At 42.5% G+C, this 26854-nt stretch overlaps 1 protein-coding gene across 1 annotated transcript in view; it reads right to left on the reverse strand.

The window, feature by feature from the left end:
* The window catches only part of SHISAL1 (shisa like 1), a 72236-nt gene extending 46918 nt beyond the window's left edge, over nucleotides 1-25318 (reverse strand). Inside the window, exon 1 of the mRNA XM_057385529.1 lies at nucleotides 25128-25318. The gene's annotated coding sequence lies outside the window, so the exon portion shown is untranslated. The remainder of the gene's footprint in view (nucleotides 1-25127) is intronic.
* Between the last annotated feature and the right edge of the window lie 1536 nt (nucleotides 25319-26854).

Consider the following 26854-nt stretch of genomic DNA (forward strand, 5'->3'; position numbering starts at 1 on the left):
AAGCCAGGTAAAACAAAGCTGAGCTGCTGCTGGTGACACCACATGCCCCAAACTTTGTTTCACACCCTTTGTTTTACAAGATACAAAACCTGCTTATTTTATGCCTAGCTTGGGGTGCCTGCAGCTTTTATGCTGTGCACAGAGGTGGGTGAGAGTGGAGCTACATCAAAAACCTTGTAAGAATCCCACAGAAGTTCTGATTCCTGGCCTCCCATGGATCAAGCATCAAACACCCCTCTCCTCACTGAGCCCAGAGCTGAGCAAAATGGAATGTACCAGAAGCATCAGCTGCAGACTGAAGCCACARTTGCTAAACATTGATCTGTAGGTGCTCAGTGGGCAGGTTCACATCCCTCACAGAGCACTACAGCAGCCCCTGTGAACCTCACCAACACCAACACCAGGCTCTGGCTCCAAACCACACCCCTACAAGCGGCTTCCACCTGAAACTCTTGCCATTTACAGCTGTAAAATCACAGTAATACACAAAGAACAATTTACCAGAACTTTTTAATGGCTCCTCTGAAAGTGGCACTCATTTGCCATTTTCCTTASAGATCAGCCTAGAGAATGCCACCAGCAGAACCTCTCGAGCCCAAATGATTGGTATGTCAGGAGGAAAGCACAGCATTCATCAGGTATGTGACACAGCCAAGTTATTTAGCAGCAAGCAGTACTGCAGTCATGCAGTCTGCTCCTTCTACAAATATTCTGCACTCTAAACTAATGAAGAAAAAAAAAAAAGGCAAGTGGAGAGGTGGCACTATTTCGAGTTTACAAAAAAGAAGCTGATGCTCAGAGCAGGAGGAATGCAACAGATTTTAGGATTGTATATCAAGTTGCTAGGCCTAATGCTTTGAATAGAAAACACTGATTAAAAATGCCATGCRAAAAATGATGAGGGTAGGAAAAAAGAATATTACCTATGAGAATACAAACTCACTTGATGTTTAGAAGATTTTCTTAAAGTTTATGGACAGAAGAGAGCATGGCTTCAGTGTTCTGCTGCACCCAATGTAATAATGGTCAACTTCCAAGTCATTGTAAGGTGCAGTGACACCGTCTGGAATAGTAAAGCTGAGAAGTGGCAATCAGAGGTTGATTGTGACTTCCTGAAGGGAACCAGATGCCAGCCACTGTATCTCTGAGATGCACTCACAAAGTCTCTGACCCAAAGAACTTAAAATTTAATCACACTTCTGTATAATTAAATACACAACTTAATGAAAGATTGTGGGGAAAGGATATGGGATATCAATATCACTTTAGATCAYCCTTGCAGAAAACAAGCTCAGATATTTTGGAGAGATAATATTTAATCTCCATAGTCAGATAGTGATGAACAGCCTATAATTTTGTAACACCAGAGAAAGTAGAGTTTGAAACAAGAAGAATTCTTTTAAAAATTAGATGCTTTATTTCTGGAAATTTTGGCAGAACAACTCCATTCCCTCTCTGCAATACTACTACAWCACATGCATTACCTCATCGAAGTCCACATAAAAAAGCTCTTATTCATACAGGGAACAGTTTCTCACAGTCTCCTAATGACCCATTCTTTGGGGTATTTTAGCAACATGAAATTAATTACATTTGGTAAGTAGCAATTTTATTACCATGTTATACAGATGGTTTTTGGTATTTCCCTTAAATGGGGAACACAGAAAATTCATCACAATACCAAATTAAAAAAAAAAAATTAAAAAAAAAGAAGAAAAAAGCTGGAACTACAGCATGTAAGGTAGGGAGGACACAATATGCTTGCCAATTTTAATCCTAGTATCTCAAGGCATTTTCAAGGTCTGTTCCCAAAACATTATGTCTATTGAAACAACACTTCTCTTAGCCTATTGTCTAATAAAAACATAATCCTTTTGGCAGCTGCCACAGATGCTCATTGTGCAGTGATTTTCTTTTCACTAACCATAAGGGGTTTTAGGCCCACTTTGTAATATACTTATCAGTATGGATGAAGACACATAGCCYAGACAATCAATTCTGTGTCTTGGCACAGTAAACTACATCCAAAATATATTGAATTGTGAAATCCTTAGAAATTCAGTGTAACTGAACTGAATCTAATGGAGCCTGTGAAGACTAGAGAGGCTTTTTATATTTAAAATTAACCCACTTCAGCTACAGGTTACAAACCAGAACTCTACTCTTCACCCACATGAAGAGGTCTAATATGGAGAAAAGAAGGATTGAAATCTGCCTTTCTTATTTTACCTGTAATGACAACTCAAAGAGACATCTCTGGACAACTCTTCGGGGAAAGATAGCTATTATTTTAAGAAGCATATGATAGAAATATTTCATTTCTATCTTATACAAACAAGATAAAACCTGAATGTCAGTGGGAATGGGAAATGGAGTTGTCCAAGTAAGGGAATATTTGCCAGATGCAGATGTGATTTCTCCCCTCCTGTATAACCTTTTCCTTCCYATCTTCTACCTCTTTCATCTGCTTAAGTCATTAGTTAGTCCCTCCAGCAAAAATGCTGTGAATGGAAACTATCAGATCTGAAAAACCCTTCCTGCTCTTGATTTTATTCAGAAAAAATATTTTACTAAAAATCAAAGTCAGAAGTCCTTTCCTCAGCTTCCTTGGTAAGCAGCTGTCTTCCACACTATTAAACACATTGCTTTGGTTTGTTGCATTTCAGCAAAGGTGATATGCCACTCTCTATTCTCCTAGTTGTCCTGCTTTCTTCTCTTCAAACAAATCTTTCTATTGAGTAAGAATATCCAATTCTTAGATAGAAAGAATATCCCTCATCCCTGAATCCTCATGTTTTAATATCTGGGCTTCAACATCAGTTAAAAGGGTAGCACAGACTGCAGCATGCTTTGGTGTACTTTGCACCAGGTTATCACCCAACTAGGATTATTGTCCTTTTCAGGAACCACAGTGGGGTAAAGGAGGCTTTTCCAAAGGCTCTTTAAGAGTCAGTGCATCAGCTGTTGGAGCTACTGTAGATCTGAAATGTAACCTCAAGTCAAAAAAATTTTTTAATTCATTGTCAGTAAATTCTAGTTTAAGAACATAATCTGGATTTGTAGTTACAGCAAAACAAAGCAAATAAACACAGCTCTCCTAAAAAGGCTTAACCAATTCAAGGTCTTTCATGCAAAGACATAATTTATTTTTATTTAGCATCTTATCCATTCTGCACGAATATCAACACATGAATTTGATTGTCAACAATACTACAATACTGAAAGCTTAGGAAACTGCATTGTTAGCTTTCCAATTAAAGGAAGTTATCTGCCCCAAAAGTGATTTACACAGTTTTCAAAGGCCAGAATAATATCTTATTCCACATGCACAAGAMTCAAAGCATTAGACTACTCACTGGTACTAAAACAGGGCTTTGCGTTTTTTTGGTTGGTAGAATTACACCTTACAACTTCTGGAAATTTAGTTTATCCCCCTAGTTTTCTGCTGAGTGGTAGCACTRTCAGATGGTTGTGCTACAGTTCCGTGGGTTAGAAGATCATATCAGTGGTAGATCAAGCCCAGTCTTCCTTCTGCAGAACTGACTGCTGGATATGTGGGCATGAGAACAAGTTTCCCTTCGACATAAATTTCTTCTATATTCTTCTAACGAGGCTAACAATGTTTTGAAAAAAAAATTAATTACTGAAAAATCTCCATATAATTATAATAGCAATAAATTATCTCATTGTTTATGTAAATGTCTGCTTTTCTCCAGAGCACTTAYCAGCATGGATATCTTTATTTCAATSACTTCTACTGATCAGYTSTAATAAACAGTCAGTGTTACTGGACCACTTTAACATTCTCTTGTCCTTGCTTTACAAAAGTGCTGTATCACTGCTTTTGCATCCCACTTCCCAATAAAGTTTCATTTCTCAATATCCTCCTCTTTGGAACAAGCCTTGTATCAATTGTCCTGTGAGAAATACAGGAGAAACGCAATAGTCTTTGATTAAGAAGTTAGGCATGGATCATAATCCTTATTTCAAAGAAGCACTTAGAAAATGACACATTAAAACACCAATTAATTTGAAGAAGGAAATATTTTACATTAGAYTGATATTTACACATAGGTTAAAAATAGTGTTTTCTTTGAGAAGGTACAAAACACCGGGTCAGAAACCCTACTGACTTCAAATACCAGCTAGTGAATAACAAATTCAACTTAAAGGAGGCCTTGCTCTTAACCTGATACATTTCTAGCCAAGATATCTAACAAGATGTTTTCCAGTCATATCTTCTTTTCCCRCCCATCTGTTGTCTTTACCTCACTTGTGTACTGAGAATGACAGACCAAAGGGCAAATCTGCAACTTCATCATTCTCATAAGCTCTAAGCACTGCATCTTCTGAAGGCCATTGTGAACAATCAATTTCCAAAGCAAGCCATGCAGTTAATCATCTTCCTTGCATTACAAGGTAATTAACTGTAATTGGGAAGGCCACTCTAAATTACAGAAATCTCTTAGTCTAAGAAGAAAATTTAGCTTGAAGCAACGGATTAAAAAAGAGTTCAAGAAAAATCACACAAAAAATTTCTCAGGTCTTTAGCTTGAAACTGCAACGCAACGTAGTGGGCACCAAATTGCACATCATCCTTTCCAGTCAGATCCCAGGCTTGGGATCTGCACAATGACTGCCTTCCAAACTCCCCCCCTGTCATAAAGGGGCTCTTCAACTGAAAACRACTGCAAAACACGCTCAGAGAGGARAGCAAGATTCRTGTGGAGAAGTGATAACCTTCTTCAGCGAAGTCAAGAGGTGGCAACCAGAACCGAAACATCAAAGTGTGCTAAGAATCCCTGCTGCACAAAAAAGAGTCAGCCTGTTTGTTTCTCTAGCATAAAAATACCTGGAATMTTCAAACAGATGAAGCCAGCCACAAAGAAATCCAAGAAGGCATTGTTTCTTAAAGCAAGCAGAAAGGAAAACTGGCTAGGGGTGAAGATAAATAAGACAATTGGTGGCAACTGCATGACAATTAATGGCAACTGCATGTATTGGGTCGGAGTTCATTTTCCCCCAGCAGCGCTCAGTGGGAGCTGGGAGAGAGCTGAGAACACATGAGGGTGTTGGTGCTACTGGGCAGGGCTGGCACAGCATTACTGCTGGGCTGGGGGTGGGCAAAGTCCCACCAGGGCACACAGGCAGGCCAGTGACCCAAACTGACCACAYGGATATTCCAGACCACACGACCCTGATCCACGTACAAAACCTAAGAAAAGGAGAAGGCAGCGATGGCATTGATTATTTACAAAGTTTCGCTTCCAGAGCAATCATTTCGTGCTGGAGCCCTGCTTCCCTCGGATGTTGCTTGTTGCACTTGGGCAGAGACCTGTGGGGATATCAGCTCAATGAACTRCAAATCAGCTCTTTCAATTAAACCAACTGCCTCAATTGCAAATGTATTATACAGTCAGTTCAGGAAAATGTCCACATGAAGGACAAATAAAGCACCTGAAACTAAAACAAYTAATTTAAAAATTCAGGCAGTGTGACCACACACACACATCTTCAAACTTTCTGTGGGAAGAGAGGGATCAGCATGTTTTGGAGAGCAAATATTGCTATTAAAAAGGGCGATGTCCAACAGAAGCACATACAGGTTTCAGAGCACATCAGTGCTGGAAAGTGGTGCCAGCCTGAGTAAAGCCTTTGCTCTGCTGCTTTTCTTAGAGGTGAAATCAGCCCTCCTCAGCACAGGAGCGTGCCCATGGCTCCCTGAAGCTACTCACATGGAGCAAACAACAGAACCACCAGGAACTTCAGTGGGATCTTCCACTCTGGTCTTATAACAAGAGAAGAGCATCTAGATTATCCAGCTTTTCTCCAGTCAGGAAAGCAGTTGCATTGTRTTTCAACTTGCCTTTCTATTTGGAGCATGAAAAACAATCTGGAGAGGTTTGTTGTGCCCAAAGGAAAAAAAAAAATCATGAGTATTAAGTATTTATACTGCACCATATATATTAATGTCACCTATTTTTACCAATAAAAGMCAGACTAAAGCTTTTTTGCTTTAAATAAAATTTATTCTTGAAAATAAAAACTCTTTGTATATTCTGCATAATTCATATTGTTCTATCATGCAAACATATGGCTCAGATTGCTCATTCATATGAAGATAAATACGTTTATTCTACCACTGACTCRGTGCTATGGGAAACTTAATTCACTCTCAAGTTACCCATAATACAACTAAAAAAAAGAGTATTTAAATCCTTCAGAACCTTCTTACAGGGAAAAGGTAATCCAATAATTACAGAGAGCTGCTTTTCATCAGGAAAATSAGCAGTTTTACAACAAAAACTAACTACTGGTTAGTTACTACATTAGCATTTTCTCCTCTGTTACAAATATGATTCAATTTGAACGTGTGCATATAGGTAATTTCCATATATTTAAACCCAGTCTGCCGACAACACCCAACAGCCTCGAGTGGTACTTTCGCTCAGCTTYATTCAGCTGTGCACTGGCTAAATTTCTATCCAGCTGCTCAGCACTTCACAACCAACACACAACTTGGGTCTAAAATGTGCTAATCAGTGTAACACAGTTATTTTTATTAGCTAATTAGCACCACAATGCTGACATGCCACTGGCAGGCACACCRTTCTTGACACAAGCTCAATTCTCATGGGATTGCAAACCTTGAGTATCAACGCAATCTGCTCTGTTCAGGCTTTTAAGAGGGAAAGCCAGGCTGAAAAAAAATCACAGACCCTACTCCTCTCAATGGATTTGGACTTTTTTAATGTCTCACTCTTCTAAGATGAAGTTTTTTAAAGATAAAAATTACTCTGGCATTAATTACTAGCAGTATGACTTGTGTTCAAGCACCACAAGTTTTCCTTCAGGAGAACAAGTGATGAGAAAATGATTTTCTTCATTATTTGAAGGATTTCTGTAGTAYTCTCAGATAAAGTATTTTCAGGCATTCATCCTAAGTGACAAGAAATATTCTTRGATATTAATATTCTTTTTCCTTGGAAGTATTTCTGAAGGGTTTTAATAACTGACAGGTATATCCATCGTGCCTTAACAAAAAGACTCCCCATTGGTGTGCAGCAGCTTGGCTTTCACCCTTTGGATTTTGCGAAGTTGTCACTTTTGGTCAATCCAGAAGGATTCTATAGTGGACAAAGCCAAAATACTTCATGGAAGCCACACCTGGGATCAGAAACTAATTCCAAAGATTTTGAAAACTCTTGAGTTTAACCRAATTACAGAAAACTTGCCTCTGAAAGTTCCTTCTTCCACTGTATTTCACACTAAAATGCAAATTGTGTTTTAGACTTTTCTGCTTTAACTGTCCTTGGCTGTTTGTGCTAAAAKGATTGGAAAGGACGTGATATATGTGATACATGTCACACGAATACATGGGTTATGATACCAGTGACATGTATCATATGACACATAGACGACATAGAGATATGGCAATATGATCCRTTATAAAATCATATATAACAACACAGGGCATGTAGAATACGTGATACATGTACATTTTATGTCATATATGACATCTATGAAACAAATCATTATTATTAATGGCACAAATATAACATATATGATATATGGCTGTTGTRGGTTAAGATTTTGTTTCCTTTTGTTTCCGTTCTTGGGGAATTTTTCTTTCCCATTTTGTTGCTGGGATACACTGATTGCCAAGTCATCCTTTTGATGGCTGGGCGACTGGGGAAGACAAAAGATCCTACGCCCCACCCGAAGTGTCTCCCTGGGCACTTCTCTGCCTGGCAGTTGGGTTTTTTTTTGCTTGCTTGTTTGTTTTAATTTTTTTTTATCCCTCTCTCCAAAGAGATGTTCTTGCGGGAGTTTCAGGCTCGGGGAGGGTGTGTGTGTGTATGGGGCAGGGGGTAGCTTCACTTCTGGCCCTGCTTGGCTCGGAGGAGGACAGTCGATCTGCTGCCAGAGGGGTAGAGCTTGCCTGCCAGTGCTGCAGAGCTCAGCATCTCTGGTCGTTGGTTCCTGTTTGCTGCACTGTGATCTTCTGCCCCTGTGCCTTGCTGGGGGCCCCAGAGACTCCAGCTGCAGTGGTCGAGTTCTGCTGCATCCTGTCTGTAGCCGCGGGATTCTGCTCGTCTCTTTGCTCATCCGGCCGGTCTGAGGTTTCTTGCTGTCCAGAGGAGCACCGAGATCAGCATTTTCTGCTGTGAGTTTGCAGAGGAACTTTTTCTCCATCCATCTCTGCCATTTTTGTGTCCGCCATTGGCCACGCAGGAGATCTGAACCAGCCGGGACCTGCGGCACAGCGCCCCCTGCAGCTGCTGGGGAATCATCGCACCCGCCCTGCCCGGCCGGGAGCCAACAGCGCCCCTGCCGACTGGGACTGTAACTGCACCAAAGGAGAGGGTATCTCTGTGTGAGGCTGTCATTGAGTTTGTGGCTGGGCTGGTTGTTGCTATTGTTATTGTTACTTGTTTCACCTTGTTATACATATTAGTAAAAACCGTAATTGCCTTTTACCCATATTCTGGCCTGAAAGCCCGTGATTTCCAAAGCTGTTATAATTCAGAGGAAAGAGGGGGGAGGGGGGTCACATCCACCACTCCAAGGCGGGTCCCTGCCTTCATTGGCAAACACCTGTCTTTAAAACGAAGACAATGGCTTATGTACGAGAGAGCTATATGAGATAGGATATAACAGGACCTTTTTTTTTGAGAGTGCCTCATAGGAACATGCCCCACCAGAGTAAGTTCATCTGTTTTCTGGATTTTTTGTTTTTTTGAAAAAGGAACAGGTTTAAAAAAAAGGTGAGTCACAACCTTGTGCAGTCCTGAACCCTGAACAAYGAGGAAGGCAATAATTTTCATTACCACAATGCCCACTTCATGTTCAGTGAAAACTTTAAATATCAGMGAGTTCTCCATTAATAGCTTGATCTTTTGGAATCTTCCTAATTAATGCCACATTGTCTCAAGATATTAAATGTGACAAATCTCATTTTCAAACTTACTACAATATATTTTAAAATCTATTCCAGAAACCTTTCTACTGTCTTTCARGAAAATCACCTATTAACTATGCTGAATCACAGTGCACTATATAAATGGAAACCAGAATCTAATAAAAGATAGGATATTAATAAAAATGAGGAGTGGGAAGATGGACCAACAACTGAGAAAGCCGCTTAGCAACGGGAAGGGTGAAGGAATGAAAAGGATGCTGCACATAGGAAGCAAATTTATGCAAAACACAGGCTGGAGTACAACTGAACAAGTATCTGTCTTTGAGTAATAAAAATGCATTTCTTTCATATCTTTAGGAAAATGTACTTCATTAAAAAACATTAGCAATCACTACTGGTAATTGCACTACCAGGTATGGGGACGGTTTTTCTGTACATGGTAATGGTCAAAAAGAGTTTTCTGTCCTAAATACACTTTGAAATTAAAACCAGTTGTGCAGAATGAAGATTCAAAGCCTGTTCTAATTATTTGAAGAATCAATGTAGCTAAGGAAAAACTAAGTGAAAACAGGAGGATGGGTGGTAGTTCTTATTTCTACAGTATTCATATAATACTTCATCATGAGCACAGTTAAGTCACTTTACAAATGGCTTGGAAAGGACAAGTCCTTGAGCACTTGGAACACTGAGTTTTCTTGCCCAGCATCTCAGATCCAAACAACTGAYGTCTGCTTTGTTTTAGTTCACATCTGTTCAACCGGTACTACCCAATGGGCACCTCTGTGTGATTTTCACTGACATATCCCCTCTCCCCAATCTCTCATGTCTAGAGAATTCAGAGGTTAAAAAATGGTGACCAATCAATGGCAACAAGCTACAGAATTTAAGAAATTTAAAGAAACAAATTGTTAATATGTATAATGGATTACTAGTTAAACAATGCTGCAGATACCTGTGAAGGGCCATATTTGAAACATCAGCCTTGCTGTTGTTAGGCAGTAGTGAATACCCAAGGCTCGAGTTTTATGTGCACTAGAGCTCTGTGTCATTTTCTTGGCTTGTCCAAGATCAACTGCATGAAAAGGATGGGCTGAGTATTTATCCAATAATTGGCACTAATAAGAGAGGGATAGTGGGAACAAATCTTCTGGATGAGCTTACATTATCTAAAGCAGGAGCTGCCTGCTGGGCCRTGATGATGGATTGATGATGTATGGTCATTGCTCTTGATTCCCATCTCTGGACAGAGCCCTGTGAAGGGCTCAGATCTTGGGGGACAGACTGCTGAGCCCCGTGCTTCATTTCCAAAATCAAGCACAGAATGGCGTTCTGGTAAGAAAAACTAAGCCAACCAAACCACACAAAAATTGCACCAGGACAAGGAATCTGCTGTCCATTCAATGCCTCTTGTAGAAGAGGACTGACTTAAGGATCCCTAAGCAGAATCCCCCGGTAGATATTTAGACACTCCTGGGACACCTGCCACTTATCCTTAGAAGCTTTTCTGCAGCACRCAGACCTGTATCTCTACGATTTCAGTGGAGAGGGCCTTTCCACATGCAAATCAATACGAGCATCTCCACTCAGAAGACAAAGAAGGCGCTGCTGACTGCACCGGGTGGAAACAACTCCACAGTGCATGAATACACCAAGTCCAACGAGTCACTTTATCTATGGGCACTAGCTAAGGGTGAGACAGTTTTAAGAAACATTACTTCTGGCAGCAACTGGTTGCCTTTTAGTCAAATGTGACAGAGAGGGACAGCTATGGGCTGGCCTCATCATCAGAGATAAATATGGAATTCTGCACTGACAAGAGACCAGGCTCAAACTACAATACACAACAGAAACAAAGAGACCGCGGGAAGACACAGCCTTGAACTTGAGAAAATGAGGATTTGCCAAGTGAAGAAAATCCAACTACATACAGTGGACAACAGCTATGCAAAGTGCAAAGAACCCGACTCCTACAAGCAGAAGAAATCTCATACTGAAAGCTGCCCATGGACCTCTGGTGAACTGATAGCACGATAACTTCTTGACACGTGAAGGACAGATGCAGGGGCTACAAGAGGATTACTAAACAAGAGCACGTAAGAACCAGAGCTTGCATAACACAACTGAGAACCATGCCAATATGAGAATTAATTTAAAAGCATTCTACTTCAGAGTTACGTACAAGGTTTTAGAAGAAGATAAGCAAGAACTATCAGCCTGAAATGAAGCAGGCTGTTTATTACATTTGTGTTTGGCATACCCAAGTCAGCATGGGTAGTCCAATCATGATYTCCATACTTAAAAGAAAAAGCACTTCATAGAAAGAAGCTAAACTGAGGTTCAGGAGTATTTTGTTTATGCAGTGCCAGAAAACAGAATAAAATGCTTCAGTAAATGAACTGAGAAAGGTGTAACCTGTAATGAAGGAGGAATTACCCATCATTGAGATTAACTAGCCAGACCTTTCCTTCTCATATATCAAATTGCTAATCCAGGGTCCAAGGACAGTGTTAATGTGATACAAGAAAGGACRGAACAGATCTGAAGAATTCAAGCACCCAGGAGTCTGTGCCTTAAGACACAGACCAGAGTTCTTTTGTCAATAGCTATTGGAATAAAGAACAGAGTAAAAGCACCTAAAGCACAAAAGGAGTCAGAACTCAGATACTGGGTGAAATGAACCGATCAAATATGTAAAAAGAGAATGAGGGGAATAACCTGGATTTGCATGTGGATAAACRACTCCAACTATTCCCTGTATCTTAAGACAGCACAAGGTTATGTATACAGCTGTTAGAAACTCACCTTTATGGTACCCATTAAGGAAATGTATTCTGTAGATTACTTTACCAGCAAAGAAGGAAAAGAAAGGAAAAGCATAGATGTTTCGATGATATAAAAGGTTAATTCCAGTAAGGCTTATGTGTTAACATAAAAGAAATAGCAAAAGAGCATGACTATATATAAGTCTAAACTGTTCTAGAAAGAACTAGATTTCACTGAGTAAATCAAAGAAAAAAGGTGAATTTCCTAAAAATAAAAATAACATCAAGACCACATTTGCAAATGGAGGCACCTCCAACTGTTCAGATGACCACAAAGATGCTACTACAAAGGGTTATTGCAAAAATAACTCAATTTCCTTCAATATCTGATGTGAGTTGCTATTGTTTGTTGTTTATTATGTTCAGTGACTGTTCTGTCTCCTCGAGATAAACTCACATGAGGACTATGTAGACAGCAGTCCTTGTAAGCGTTTTGGCTAAGTCCACTCTCTGACTCCACAACAAACCAAATCCTTTTGYAACACCAGTAACTGCAACTTGCTTTCCCAAAGAGGTAACGATTACCTATCCTCTAGCCAAGGTAAAGGCACTAAGAAGGAAAAAGCCTGAACATTTGGTGACTCACTGAAAACACTGCTAGTTTCCACATGGGCAAAACTTGTGACTTACAGGGGAAGGAAGATTTGACAACCTCAAAGATTTTTCTTATTGTTTTGTAAGGAAACACAGCTAAAGATTGCTTTATATGAGGAACCCAACTACTGCATYCCTGAGAACGCACACTGCAGTTTTAAAGAAATCTGAAAAAATGGGAATTTGATCACATTGGAGGTCCCGTCTCTCAGCACCAAAGAGTCCAACTCCTACTGCTGATCAAACACTGCACAGTGAGCAAAAAACCAAAAGTCTTCTCTGTCACTGAAACTTTAAATTTGTACAGGAAACACAGCACAAAGCCACAGTGGAAAAGAGCTTGACTGCTGCCACCTGAGAAAAGCCAAACATCTACACTGATGATCACAATGCTTGTAGGGTATGAATGTCTCTGTGTCAGTGGATCAAGTTCCAGTGTCATGCTGCCATCAAGATGTTGGTTCTAAGTTAATGGATTTGTAGTGAAGACCAACCTCTATCTCTCTNTCTTTTTTTTTTTTTTTTTATTTTTTTGTGATTCCAGATCTCTTTTCCTCTCCCACTGCTGCCCTTGATGCTGAAAACTAGTAAGGCAGAGCTTCCACATTCCTGCTGTTCCCACTCCTCTGTCAAGCTTTGCCCATTAAGTCCTTCAAAGACTGCACTGGAAAGCACAGAAATGCACAGCCGTAGCAGAATTTTTCGACCAAATTTATTTCAGAGAACTCGGGAGTTCCAATTCCTCAAAACTACAAGTCCCAAGACACACTTTCGCTTACACTGAGCTGACTCCCTCCTCAAAGCATCCACAACTTGGAGAGCACTTCCTTGCCTTCAGCAGAAATCATTCCTGGGACTCATCATTCACTGAGGAACTGGGGGATAAAAGGGTAAATGAAACTCATGCTGGTAAATGCCCAGTAATGCAGGGAGGAAATCCCTTYCTCTCCGCATTGGATGGGCTGCTGCATCTTAGACTGGAAAGCTATAATAAAATTATGCACATCAATTCTGTGCAGATAGTGGTTTATTATTCAGTAGCAGATAGAATTTCAGAGGCTGAAGAGAAAAAAAAGGGGGAAAAAAAGAAAAGCTCATTATATCATGGTACGGTTTTTCTACATCTCTAGAGCTGGAAAGGGATCAGGAATGACAAGGATGGTAAGAGGTGTAGAATGTTTTCTGTATGCAAAGCATTTAAACAGACTAGGAAGATTCAGCTGGGAAGGAATCTGATAAAAGTCTACAAATATTTACAAGCAGCATTGACAAATTGAACAGACAGCAATCATGCATCATTTCTCATAATACAAGAATTACTGTATTATCAGTACTTTGAAAATAAACCAAAGGAGGTGATTTTCCCCACAGAGCATGCATATTAGCTGGATTTCTGTTMATGACAAAAGCTTACTTATCTTTCAAGAACAATTAGACAATTTCTGTGGGTAAAAGCCACCAACAGCTATTAAACACAAAACTGTGACTGCTAACAAAATACCTATGAGGCAGCCAGCCAGAAGCCGAGAGGATATATCTGGAGAAATACATTTTCCCTATGCTTATGTAATAAAGTACCCTGCCCAGCCAATATCAACAAGATGGATTCTTAACCTGGTCCAAACATCCACTCTTACACCCTTCTGCTGTGTCACCTGCCCAATCCAACACTGGTCATTGCTTCTAGGAAAGCAGCAATTCCCTTTTGTTGTCACAATGAAATAGGAATGGCATCTTACCTTTTTTTTTTTTTTTTTTCTTTTTAAAGGATTTAATATTGCATAGGTATTTATGCCTTCCTGTGTCCTGCTGATCATTTGTGATTTGACAGCTTTACTTTCTGTTGTATTGTGCTTCATATGGTACAAAACAGTGAAGGGGTTGTGTTGTGGTGACCTTCAGCTTTGACCAAAAAAAGCCACACCATACAGAAGAATTTATTTCTAAAATTTTTAAGTGAGACTTTACTAATCCTGTCTTAAAGCAGTTGCTCTTCAGACATTATTTCATCCTTCTGATGTGGCAGAACTGCTCCTAACTACTCATATTATTACATTTGCAGAAATCATTCACTCTTGTGACAGAACAAAATTCAGTATTGWGTAGGTGCTGGTTTATGAACTTAAGTCATTTAAAGTCTTTCTGCTTAGTCTTGTTGGATCATTCCACAGGGGAAGGAARGCCAGAGAAACTGCCATTCCAATAAATTTTAATTGCATCCATCATCACCTGTTACATCAAAATTCAGGCTCTGCACTGCTGGGTCACTGGGTTTGTTTTTGGTGTATCATTACATCTCYTTGCAGGAGCAAGCAGCACAACACAGGGCTTGCTTTACTGATTCTGCTTTGCTACTCATAGCTAGAAAACTCAATTTTAGTTAGATTCTTCTTCCTGCTCCCCCAAATGAATAAGTCATTCTGACAGATTGCACTCAGCTTGGATATAGAAACAGCATGCAAGACAATTCCACATTATAGCCCAAGAGGTATTTATCAATAAATACTTTCTACACTTTCTGAAGGAGGATTAAAAAAACTGTGACTCTATGATAAACAGAGCCATTATGGTGTTAAGAACTGAAGATACCAAATTCCTTGAGGATCATGTCCTAGCTTAGTTTGCAAGAAAAGGACATAAGTAATCTACTCCCCTAAACAAGGATTTGGGGTTTTTTTTTAGTGGTTTCCTAAACTCTTCAGACTCTAAGTCTCTGTTCAATCTTGGAAAATGCTCTTGTGCAAGAAGACAGGACTTCTGAGGGCTCGCAATGACGATGGCTCTGGAACAAACTGATCCTACCATGAGCTCAGCATCTCAATTCACAGGAAAAACCATGTTCTTGTGGAGGGCCACTCTGTGCCAGATACAAATTCTCCATAAGGGCTATGTAATTGACAAGCATTTTTTATTGTTTTGGCAGCTAAATGGGAAGAAAATTAGAAAAGAAATTAATGTTTAAATGGGCTAAACATTTGTTGGGTTTTGATGCTTGAAACTAAAACACCAGAACATTTACTTCATATTAGGCAGAAAGGAAAAAGCAAAGGAAAGAGGTTAATGAAACAGGAAAATGACTTTCCAAGTCCTTCCCAAAACAAAACCCCTGCTACCAGCCCCAGTCCCACTTCATATGAAGACATGAAGATGATGAAGATCCCGACAAATACTTTAGAGATAGAAGTCTGGCTCATTTTGGAAACTCATTGGCATCTACTGGACAGATAGCCTATGCCAGCAGTGAACTGCAAAACACAGTCAATCCCAACCCTGATAACTAAAGCAAATTTTAAGATTTCCATTTGCCTGCCCAAGCCCACCTGAAGAAGGAYACAGGGCACAGAAAAGGAAAAGCAGAACAAATTCATAAGCTGAAGAGAAATCTTAGCTTTGATCACAATGAGTGATGGAACTACAGCTTCATTTAAATTATTTATTTTATACAAGGCTTTTAAATGTTTGTTGTAATATGCAGGAGGTAGCAAAAACAATGCTTGCTTTCTGTGCCTAAGTATCAAAAAAGACAGTAACACATCCTGCCTAAGAAAAGTGCTGACTTCCTTGAGAATATTGCTCCTCTTATCCTTCCTTGAAAAGCAGCTGGCACCAAGAGCTGTGACTGGGGCTTTCTGGGACACAGGCACAGCATAGGGTGTTTCTGAAAACCATGGTGGGAGCTCTGGCTTGAGGCTTTATGGTTGGACTATAATTGCCATTGATTTAAGACTTTTGGATTAAATTTCAGTGATCACAAGAGAAAAATAGTATCTTAAATGTTTCATGCTGTGAAGCCTTGTAAACATGTTTGTTCTGTATTTCATTACCACCACTGCAGTAAGTTTGGAGCAATGTTACTTATGTTTCAACACACAGTAATAAATTGTATTCTTAATAGTCTTCTTAATAGTCTTCTTAATAGTCCACAGTCACTTGAGTTCATATTCATGCTACTGAAAATTTCCCACTGCAGTCCAAACTCAGGAGATTTAGGGAGAAGCTTGTTGGAGTTAGGAAATAGTAACAGATTAAAAACTGAACCAAAATTTACCATAAGCATTAACCTTGTTTCAGCTCTCATCACAGAGAGAACACACCAATAGAAAAGAACAAAATGAATACATGTAATGCAAATTAATTTTAAGGAGTGCTATGTGTGCATGTAGTTCYATATTTATTTCTCTCATGTTTAACAGATTCTAGGAAAAAAAAGAAAAAGGAGCAAACTCCAGACTATGATCTTAGGGCTTAAATGACTAATGTTGAACTTTCCCTGCTATTAATATGTTACCATGAGAAGGAAGAGACTGTCTAATAAAGGCTGAATTAATAGACTTGCACAACACTGAAGTACAGAAATCTAATCACAGAAACATGGAATGGATGAACAGAGACCCCTGGAGATCATCCAGCCCAACTTCCCTGCTCAAGGGTCACCTGGAACAGGTTACACAGCCCTGCAGCCAGGTGGAGTTGGAATCTCTCCAGAGAGGGAGACTCCACAGCCTCTCTGTGAAGCCAGTTCCTGTCACCCTCACAGTAAAGAAGTTTTTCCTTATATCCAGGGGACTTCCTGTGTTTCAGTTTGTGCTCCTTGCCTTGTCCCAGGACACCACTGCACTGGAGTGAGTCTGGCCCAGTCTCCAAATGATCCTTTCTGACACTGAGATCCATCGATGAGATCCTCCCCCTCAGCCATCTCCTCTCGAGGCTGAACAGCCCCAGCTCCCTCAGCCTTTCCCTGGCACAGATGCTCCAGGCCCTGAATCATCTCCGCAGCCCCCGCTGGCCCCGCTCCAGGAGCTCCCTGTCCCTCCTGTCCTGAGGAGCCCAGGACTGGACACAGCTCTCCAGATGTGCCTCACAGGGCTGGGCAGAGGGGCAGRAKCACTCCCTGAGCTGCTGGCAATGCTCTTCCTGRTGKCCCCCAGGATTCCACTGGCCTCTTGCCCTCAGGACACTGMTGGCTCAGGGACAGCTCATTGTCCACCAGSACCCCCAGGTAYCTCTCCTCAGAGCTGCTCTCCAGCAGGTCACCCCCACAGCCTGTCCTGGTGCCCAGGGTTGTTCCTGTCCAGGTATAGGACCCTGCCYTTGCCTCTGGTRAWCTTWGTTGGGTTCCTCTAAAGRGCATMTTGGACACAGCACRTGYCCAGCTGTGCTTTTCAGCAGSTGGCAGGATGGCTCAAATCCTCCATAAGATCCTGGACCTGTGATCATGAGGCCACTTCAAGATGTCTTTGACTTTAAAGCCCCTTTGATTTCCTCTTCTCGATCAGGCAGCCTTTAGTGAACTCCCCCACCAATGCCACCATGTCCGTCTGTCCTTTAATCCCTCCCCATAAGTTCTTGACTCATTCTTCACTCGTTCCTCGGCAGAGCTCAACACATTCCAGTTGGTCTCACACAAAGAGCAGCTCAGCCACCTTGCCTTGCTGYCCTGCCTTTCCTAAAAGGAATGCAGCCGTCCATGACTGTATTCCCACCATGGCTGCAATGACATCGTGGCCCTGGTGATAAAGAGCAGTAAGGCAAAAGTGCCACCATTGCTGCCAATTCCCTTCCTCATTAATTTCTCATTGTTATATTTAGCTTACTGCCCAGGAATGCATCCTGATTCCTGCAGAGGGGACTCAACAAGGGTTTACTTCCACAGCAGCAGCCCTCAGGCACATGGGGCTTGACCCTGCTCCCATTCAGGGAATAGGAATTTTCTCATGGACTTACAAAAGTAAGACACCTGTCTTGAAAAAAGGTATCTCATATTAGAAAATATTAGAGCCTYGCTCAGTAACTCTTCACTTGTGCCCTTCTGCTCTGAAATAAAGGTAAACTGTTGCAAGACAAGATTGTAATTTATCATTATAATTCTATGTGTGAGGCACCTAAAAAGCACTTATCATCWGCAATGTACGATGTGAGCTGTTTCTCACATAAAATTTGTTTCTGAAGTAAATCCTTTAGAGCTTCAAGGCAGCTGCTTTGACTGACCCTAGCTGGGAGATGAACAGTGAAAAGGAAGAACAGAAATGGGAAGAAGTGACAAGGCCGGATCTTTGCAGCAGAGATGAGCACGGTGATTTGTGCACCCTGCTGCCCTTCCAGCAATGGAACCACTTGTCAAAAACCACAAGTTGGAAGCAGAAGAGCACCGAGGCCACAGTGCCCTTTCAATTTGCCACCTGCCCTTTCAGGGCTGTGGGACAGGACGTGGCTCAGTGCCACTGTCCTGGCCAATGTCCCTGCTCCAGAGCAATCCCTCTGCCCCTTACTGAGCCCCTCCCACAGGAATCCATGGACTCCAATCTGGGATGAGAGAGGCTGCAACACAAAATCTCCCACTTGTGTCTATAGAATCTCCTCGCATTGCTGGCTTCAGTGACTGTTTGCTTTCTGGCTGGAGTCCAGGTTTCCAACTCCCTGCCAATAGTATTTCTAAAAATGAATCTTCGGCAATATCTTAATCAACAAAATGTTGCCCTATCACAACACTTTACAGCAGGATCCAAATGAATTACTCTTCAAACTCCACACAACTAAAAAGGGTAATGAGCATTATATGGAAYTTGCCTCTTAGAAATGGTTTTGGTATTGAAAGCAGGCACTCACTGATTTCTGCTGTGACCTTTGCATTCCAGCCCTACCTGTCAGCGATACTGTCTGTCTCTCAAGAAGTCAGATATTGAACCAGTGTTTTATTCTGGTCAGGGCTCCTTCACCACTAATCTATAAGGAGAATTTAACTGACAGTGTGAAATTTAGAAGAATGAATGTCTTTTTATCACCACAAAATATCAAAATGAAACCCATCCTGGCAAGATGTTCAGTTTCCATTCATTTCCATTCACACACACTTGACATCTCCCTCCCTTGGGATAAAAATTTCTTCAGGACTATGAAATTTTGGGCTACAGCTTTSAAGTAATTATTCAAGCAGTTTTGTATTCAAGTTCTGTGTTTTGGGATATTTGTRCCTTTAGAAATAGAAATGTTTTGTATCTTTAGGATAGGAAGCTTGGTCTATTAGCTTGGCAGCTTTCTGTCCAATGATATGCAATGGTCATACTGAAAAAAAAACAAGACATGAACAAAGAACCCAAATTCAACTCTAGATTTTAATGCATATTGAACATTTATACTTGCCATTCAAGATAAATTAACTGAAGTGGATGAAATTTCCTTGGAAAAGTTCATGTCTCTAGAATTTTGCCTATATTTTTGAATGTCAAAATAATAATTACCAGAGAAGTGACATTATGGCAAAGCATGTAAGCTACATGTTTTACAAAACAAAGCTTTTTTTTTTTTTTTTAACAAGGATAATAATTACTGGACAGGGGAGCAATTAAAGATGAATTTAACAAATATTGATGCTGTTAAGACACCACAGGGGGAAAAAAAGCATTTCCCCAGACATTCACCACAAAAACAAACCAGTCCAAGATGGGAGATAAYCAAAAAATAATACTCAGACCAGCACAAACTGAAACCTGTGTGAGAAAGCTGCCCTGAAGCTCTCATATTTGGGAATGCAACAGAGACAGCAAAAGCACTAATCAGTATTTCCCCACCACTTCCTTGCCCCCTGACAGCTCTATTTGGACGGAACAATGCCTTTCTAGAGGTAAAAATCAACAGAATACATGAATTTGGGACAGGAAGGAATCACAGATATCTGTGAGTTACATTTTGGAATCCCTTGCCTTCAACAGGCTGCAGGTGATTCATTTTAAACCCGTTTAAAGAAAAAGCCTGTAACTGGAAAGGTTTCACTGTTAAGTGACGCAGGAATGTCAGTAAAACGAGGGCTGGAATGTCTCCACCTTAAAAAAATTAACATCCAAAGGAAGAAGAAAAAAAGTTTTAGTTAGGAACCAGTCTGGCTGAAGTACAACAGCTCAAAGCAGCAGAATTGCATTCCAAAGTTTTCCTTAGTAACTTCCAAGAGTCTCCCACATCAGTGTGGGAGAGGGCATTTTGCTTCCTCACGTAAATTGAAATCCCGCTGCCTTTTCTGCTTCACTTTTCTGCTTGATGTAGCAAATCCTCTGTGCAAAAGSCACTACATTACACCTCACTGCTCTGAGAGCTCCACTCCTGATATGACCTAAGGCGCTCAAGTGGCATCTATTAGAATAATAGATTTTATCAGTAACATGCTGAAGCCTCAGTTGTTTCTCTGGGGAGAATGAGAGTGGGTAATCTCCACGGTGCTGCCAGGAATGCCCTGAGATCTGCTGTTTGCAGTGCTTGGKCTGCAGACACGTTACTGCTAAGAGCTCTGAAGCCTAGAACAATACTTCATGTTTTGTGTTATGTGACTCTGGTTCTTTATTAGGAAGTCTCTTTCTAGCTACTGAAGTATGTTTAGGAATACATCTTGTTCCTATGGAAATCAGTGAGAATTCTGCCCTTGCCTCCAAATAGAGCAGGAACAGACTCCSTGTCTGCAACATCAGACATCTTGGCATAAAGTGAGAAAATTGGGAGGGCCTGCTAAGCTTCACTGGTGTGGAAAGGTCAGCCTACAAATCAAGAGACTGAAGGAGAAGCAGGCAGGCTGCTGCACAAGCAGGGGGGAGCYTCATCCCCAGAGAACATCCCAAATCCACTCCTTGGCTTCTTCACCCTGCACAGCCAGCACGAGCTGCCAGCCTGTCCTGGGAAAGGCAGAGCGGCAGCAGCGTCTCACAGCTGAGGTGCTGCTCAACTCCATCACTCCTCTGAGCAACACACAGCCATGGGAGGAACTGGGATTTAGAACTCATCAGAGCTGAGGYCTTTTCACCTATTTTACAAGTAGAAAACACACCCAGGTCCAAAATTTCCAAAATTACTTGAGAGGGTTTGAGTACATGAATTTGCGTGTGTGTAATCAGGCATCTTAAAGACAGGGGAGAGGTGTCCCTCCAGAAYGCATTTTTTAAAGCACAGATTTCTACGGACTGTTTCAAACTTGGGCTTTAAAAGCTGAAGTAGTTYAGAAATTATTGGAARYAGAATATGGCGAGTAAGTGAAAGGTCAGAAATGAGCTTTTCTACATCTTCATGTTTAAGAAGTTCCATTTTAGAAAAGAATAAAAKGACAGAAATTTGAGAGTTTTACATTACCACTGGTACATAAAAATATATTCTTTGTTTTATCTTAAGTTTGGCTGTCAAATTCTGATGAAAGGCAGGAGCCTACCCTATGTAAGAGAAGAGAGRTCACTTTAAAAGTCAGTTTTTCACCTACAGATCTTTCACACAAAATAACTCTGCCTCARTCTAAAAGACAGGTTCATCAGAAGGCACCAGTATTGATTATTTGGTGATTTTGAAATGAAAACCAAACAAAACCCCCTATAGCTGAATCAAGTACATCACAATTTGAAACACTTCATAGCAGTTTATGAAGAACATAATTGAGTTCACAACTGGAATAACAGAAACATCTCTCATACCTTCCTAACTCCATTACTCACTCCTGCCAAATGAAGTTGTGTACTTTATAAGCTCAAAAAGTACACCTGAAAATTCATCTGCCCAACCCTCTCCTAAAAACACAGAAAAAAATATCACTTTGGATATTTAGTGCTGGTTTCTGCCCTTCGCGAGCCACTTGCTGCCAATGTGCCTACTATAAATTCAAAATTGCCTTATTTTTTTCATCCAGAAAAAAAGGTAGATTCAGCCTGAAAGCAAACATAGGTGTTCAGGAAAAGCACTGATGAGCCAATCTTAATTTTCAAGTCCTCGGAGTACAGATTTGTGAAGTTTTTCTCTGCAAGCTGTTTTTTTCAAATACATTCAGCAAAACAAATGTTAAGGAGCTAGCCCTAGAAGTAATTCCTCCACTAGATCTTCACATCCATCTCCAACAATCTCACTGCCTCTCAGACCACTGGTGCACAGATGCATAGAGGACAGAGACAGGAAAAATGCTGGCTACCATTTATTTTTGTACTGAACTAACATTTTGCTGCTCYACCAGCACATGCACATAGCAAGATTCCAAACATGCAACACTGGTGATGATGATGATGAATGGGGGTAGGGAAAAGTTAAAATAGAAGAGTGAAGTGGCTTGTCCAGAGTAGATCAGTTACAGAGAAAGGAGTTCAATCACCTCCACTAAACACTGGTCCAGTATCTTATTCATCCCAGGTGTGGGACTTTCAGCACCAAAGAAACAAAAAATATTAAGTCTATTTCCCCACAACAGCAAAGTTTAAGCAATAGGCAGGTTGTGCACTATGTAGTATCTCGAATAGGAACAACATTAGAAGCATTTTTGTTTAGGAAATCCAGTGCCCATTATATCCAAGTTACTTTGGTATAATGTTGAGTAAAATACAATGTAAAACGATATTGTTATCCATATCTGTAGATTTAACTTCCATGTCCATGTACTYTTTCCCCACTCCTTCAAACACCTTTATCAGTGACAGTTTATATACTCAGATGTTTTCTCACAACCTTAAGTGATTATTTTTCTGAAAACATCTATAAAAGTAATAAGGGCTTGTTCTGAATTATGTTTCTTGCTACGTGTTATCAGTCTTAAAAAATAAAACTAAGAATTTCTTTTTTCCCCTTGAGGCAACTGGAGTCTGAAAAATAAACTGGAATATCTGTTGCTCTTATTATCCAATAATAAAAGACTGAGTTTTACAGAGGATGTAAAGCACAAGTAAAATCTGTATCACTTTCTCTCTACTTGTATTGATTGTGCAGCACTAAGTAGTAAAAATTTAATCAGTGTGGAAATTTAAGTCAATGACATCCAAAGGAAACAAGATGCCAACTAAGACTTCTTTTTTTTCTTTATCTTCAYGGGATTATCAAAGTTACTTCACTGGTAACTTGCTGGTGATGGGTGGGAAGCATTTGCAGACAGGTATCTGTCTTTGTGGGAAGTATTTGCAGACAGGTATCTCACTACTGAGTTGCTAAAAACCAGAATACAACAGTCAAGGTCACAGGCCTTGATTCTTTAGGGTATTTCAGTAAAAGCTTGAAGAGTGATTTGCCTGCACTAATGCATCTGGAATGAGGCATATATTTTAGCACTTTGCTGGACTGAGCTGAGCTGGGGATAGACTCTTTCTCACAATATGAAAGAGACAGCTATTTTACAATAGTTTATTCACTCAGAAGGAGTGTTTCAAGAAAGAAGAAAGAGTGTATGTCTCATTCAGAAGTTCCCCTACTATTATAACTTCCTACTCCTGCAATCTAAAACAGTCCCAACTGAACATCTCTCGGGCAGTATTTTATTACAACTGAATATTCCAAAATATTCATTCATTCCTTACACACCCACAATACCTCAATACAACACCATACATTAAACTCTTTCTTGCAAAACTGTGAACATTTCTAGAGGAGTTTCAGATGTTTTACCTAACTGATATTTAAGTTAAAGTATGTGTTTTCTCCCTCCCTCTGAAAAACCTTGTAAGTCCCTTTCAGGTTGCAATACTGAGGCACGTAACCAAGACTGTAATTATATTTCACAGTATTTTCTTCCTTACTCTTTCGGCTTCTCRCTGGATGTATACTTTTTGTGACAGTGGATATTCCTACAAATTTCAGAATGCTAAGGACTCTCTTTTTTACATGGCTCTGATGAAGTTAACCCACGAAAGCAGTTAAAATGGCATTAGAACCACTGTTTTCAGCTAGAGGATAACAGTACATATCTTCTGAAGACCAGACTGTTCAATTTAAAATAAAAACTGGAGTTAAAAATGAGGGATTTTTACCGCTACCGTTAGAGAAAAGGAATGTATAATATGTGCTTACTCCTTGTAACAGAAGGCAATACACTCATATACTYAGTTTTAACATTTCTTCAGCTTAGATAAAGTGTTTTGCTTGGTTAGCTCCAAGCACAGGTACAAGGGAGCAACATTTCCTTTTGCAGAGCAGAGTGGGGTATGAAGAAGACAGAGAGACCTGTCAAGGTCACACCACAGGGTGATGACAAAGTTACACAGGAAGTCACCACTGATTCCCAGCTCAGCTGTAACAGATGGAACACAATGATCCTCAAAGGGCTCTGTGCTGCCAAATGACACACAAACAAAAAGATAAGTAACATCACAGTTCTCAGTACTAACACATCTAAGGAGCACTTTGAACACGAGACAAGTAAACCACATCTTAGTTTGAGCTCTATAGCTAAACGAGGTAATGCAGCAAAACAAGTACTAAGGAATCTTACACAACTCTCATAGTTCCTTAATCACATCCACGTATCGTTAATTAAGTCTGGGGAAATAATTGAGCGTTGGAGAAAAAGCGAACGGGGACCATAGGATCACGCAGGGTTTATTTGCTTGTTTTTGTCCTCCGTGACAAAACACCATACTAGTGCGAATATGAAAAGAGAAAAAATCAGGCAAACAGATAACCCCGAAGGCACCGAGGGGTCCCGTTGTCATGGAAACAAGTCGCCGCTAATGAGCTTTCCACGGCATGAGTGATTAATACCCGACTCCTGTAAATAAATATTGATTCAGAACCCAAGCACACACTCCCCCCACCCCGTCGGCAGCCGCTGGATCGGGGCGCACAGCAGCACGGCCGCGGCTCCCTGCGCACAAAGGGGACCGCACCAAGTGTCCCGAGCGCTGCTGCCACCGCGCTGCACAAGGCGGGCCGGGCCGGGCTCTCTGCCCCGCTCTGCCCCGCTCGGGGAGCGGGCACGGCTCCCGCAGGTCTCCTGCAGCGAACGGAGCAGCACAACCCGCGACCGACACCCGCCCACCCCGCGCAACCCCCGCACGGCCACACCGACCCCTAACCTTGCGCTAAGTCGCTCCGCGGGCACAGCCACTTTTCTCAATAGTTGCAAGGCGAAACCACGAAGGAGAGCGCAGCTCCGGCGTATGGCCGTGGACAGCAGCGATTGCCAGGGCGGAGAGGGCAGCTCCGACCTCGGGCAGCAGAGCACGGTGCTTCAGCCGACGAGCGGGTAGACTAGGCAGCGATGCACAAGAACTGCTGCGACCTCCTTCCCCGGCTCCCCCATCCTCTCCTGTCCCCGCCCGCTTCTCCACCTTCTCTTTTCCTCCCCCCGCCCCCGCTCCAAGCAGCTGCTCTCGCTCCACCTGGGCCGGCTCTCCAGGTGCCGCCTGCTCCCCCGCGCGTCCCCTCCAGCAGCTGGAGCTCCGGCCCGGCTGCGCCGCCTCTCGCCGCGCTGGCTCCGCTGTCCCGCACGGAAACTTCCCCGGCCCCTGGCGCTCCTCTCCTTTCGGAGCAGGCTGCTCGGCTCGGCGGGGACATCGCTGCGCGGAGCCCTGTCCCGGCTCGGGGACAGGCAGGGCCGCTCGGAGGTGGCCACTCACCTCAGGAAAGCCCGGCGGCGCCCTCCGGGGATGGGGGCAGACGCAGCGCCGGCATCACCGATGGAGGTGAAACCTGGCGGGGGCGCGGGGYGCACCCCCTGCTCTCTCCCTCTCCTTCTCCTCTTGCCGGGCTCCCCGGGTAGGGATGCGCTGCTCGCCCTGCTGGGCCGCCTCTGCGGTGGCCGTCGCCCGCCCTCCTGAGCTGGGGGGAGGATGGAGGGGGCGCTGGCAGGGCGGGTGCGGCCGGAGCGGGAGCCGTGCGGTGCCGCTCCGCTATGCACAAGGCTCGGTTTCCCCCGGGCAGGCTGGGCTCTGGCACCAGCGAGGGGACGGCCGGGGCCAGGAGGCGACAGAGCGGCGGCTTCCCCAGGGCTCCCAGCCAGGCGYYGCTCCCTGCCCGGCTACGACCCGGSYCTGCTCCCCTGTTCCTCTTCTTCCCCCTTCCCGCACGCTGCTCCCTCCCACCCCCCTCTGTCGTTACGAGCGCACCGGGGATTAAGTGTACTTTCAATTTTAAGAGCATTATATTAATAAATAGCGATTCGGTGATTTTAAATTACTCTGCGAGCATCCGGCAGCCTGCTAAGCAGCAATCCCCTCCAGGCACGGTTTAATCGGAGGGATGAGAGGGGGGGGGCGCCGCGTCCTCCTATGCCTCCGGCGGGGCTTGCCCGGGGAGCCGCGGCCGAACGCCCACCTGCTATGGGGTTCCTTAGGAAAAAGCCTTACGGGAGAGCCCTGCCCGTCCCGGGAAGGTGGCGGCCCGCTGAGGGCACAGGTGCCGGAGGGAGGGACGGAGGGAGCACCGGGAGAGCACCGGGAGAGCACCGGCCTCCGCCTGGGAACAGCCCCACAATTTGGGTCCCACGTCTCACCAGAGACTAAAGCAGCCCAGGCGAGGCAGGGGCTGGCCGTGCAGCCGGAGTTTAGGCGCTGGAGGAAGTGCATGTCTTCAGAGCAGGGGAAGCCTGGTTTTTGTACGTGACGCCAATAGACACACGGACAGGCAGCGCGATGCGAGCACTCCTGGCTCCGCGCTGAGCCGCGATTCCCGAGCTCACCTGCGCAMCCGGTGGCACCTTGCTGCTGCGACAGCAGACGTGCCTTTCCTAGACAAAGACCAAAGCAACTCCGAGATACGAAGAGGAGGRTGAACATTAATTCACTGATTTGAGGGCTCAGCC

This window comes from Malurus melanocephalus, unplaced genomic scaffold (genome assembly GCF_030028575.1).
Source record: "Malurus melanocephalus ecotype Western Australia unplaced genomic scaffold, MMel_1.1 scaffold_16, whole genome shotgun sequence".
NCBI lineage: Eukaryota > Metazoa > Chordata > Aves > Passeriformes > Maluridae > Malurus > Malurus melanocephalus.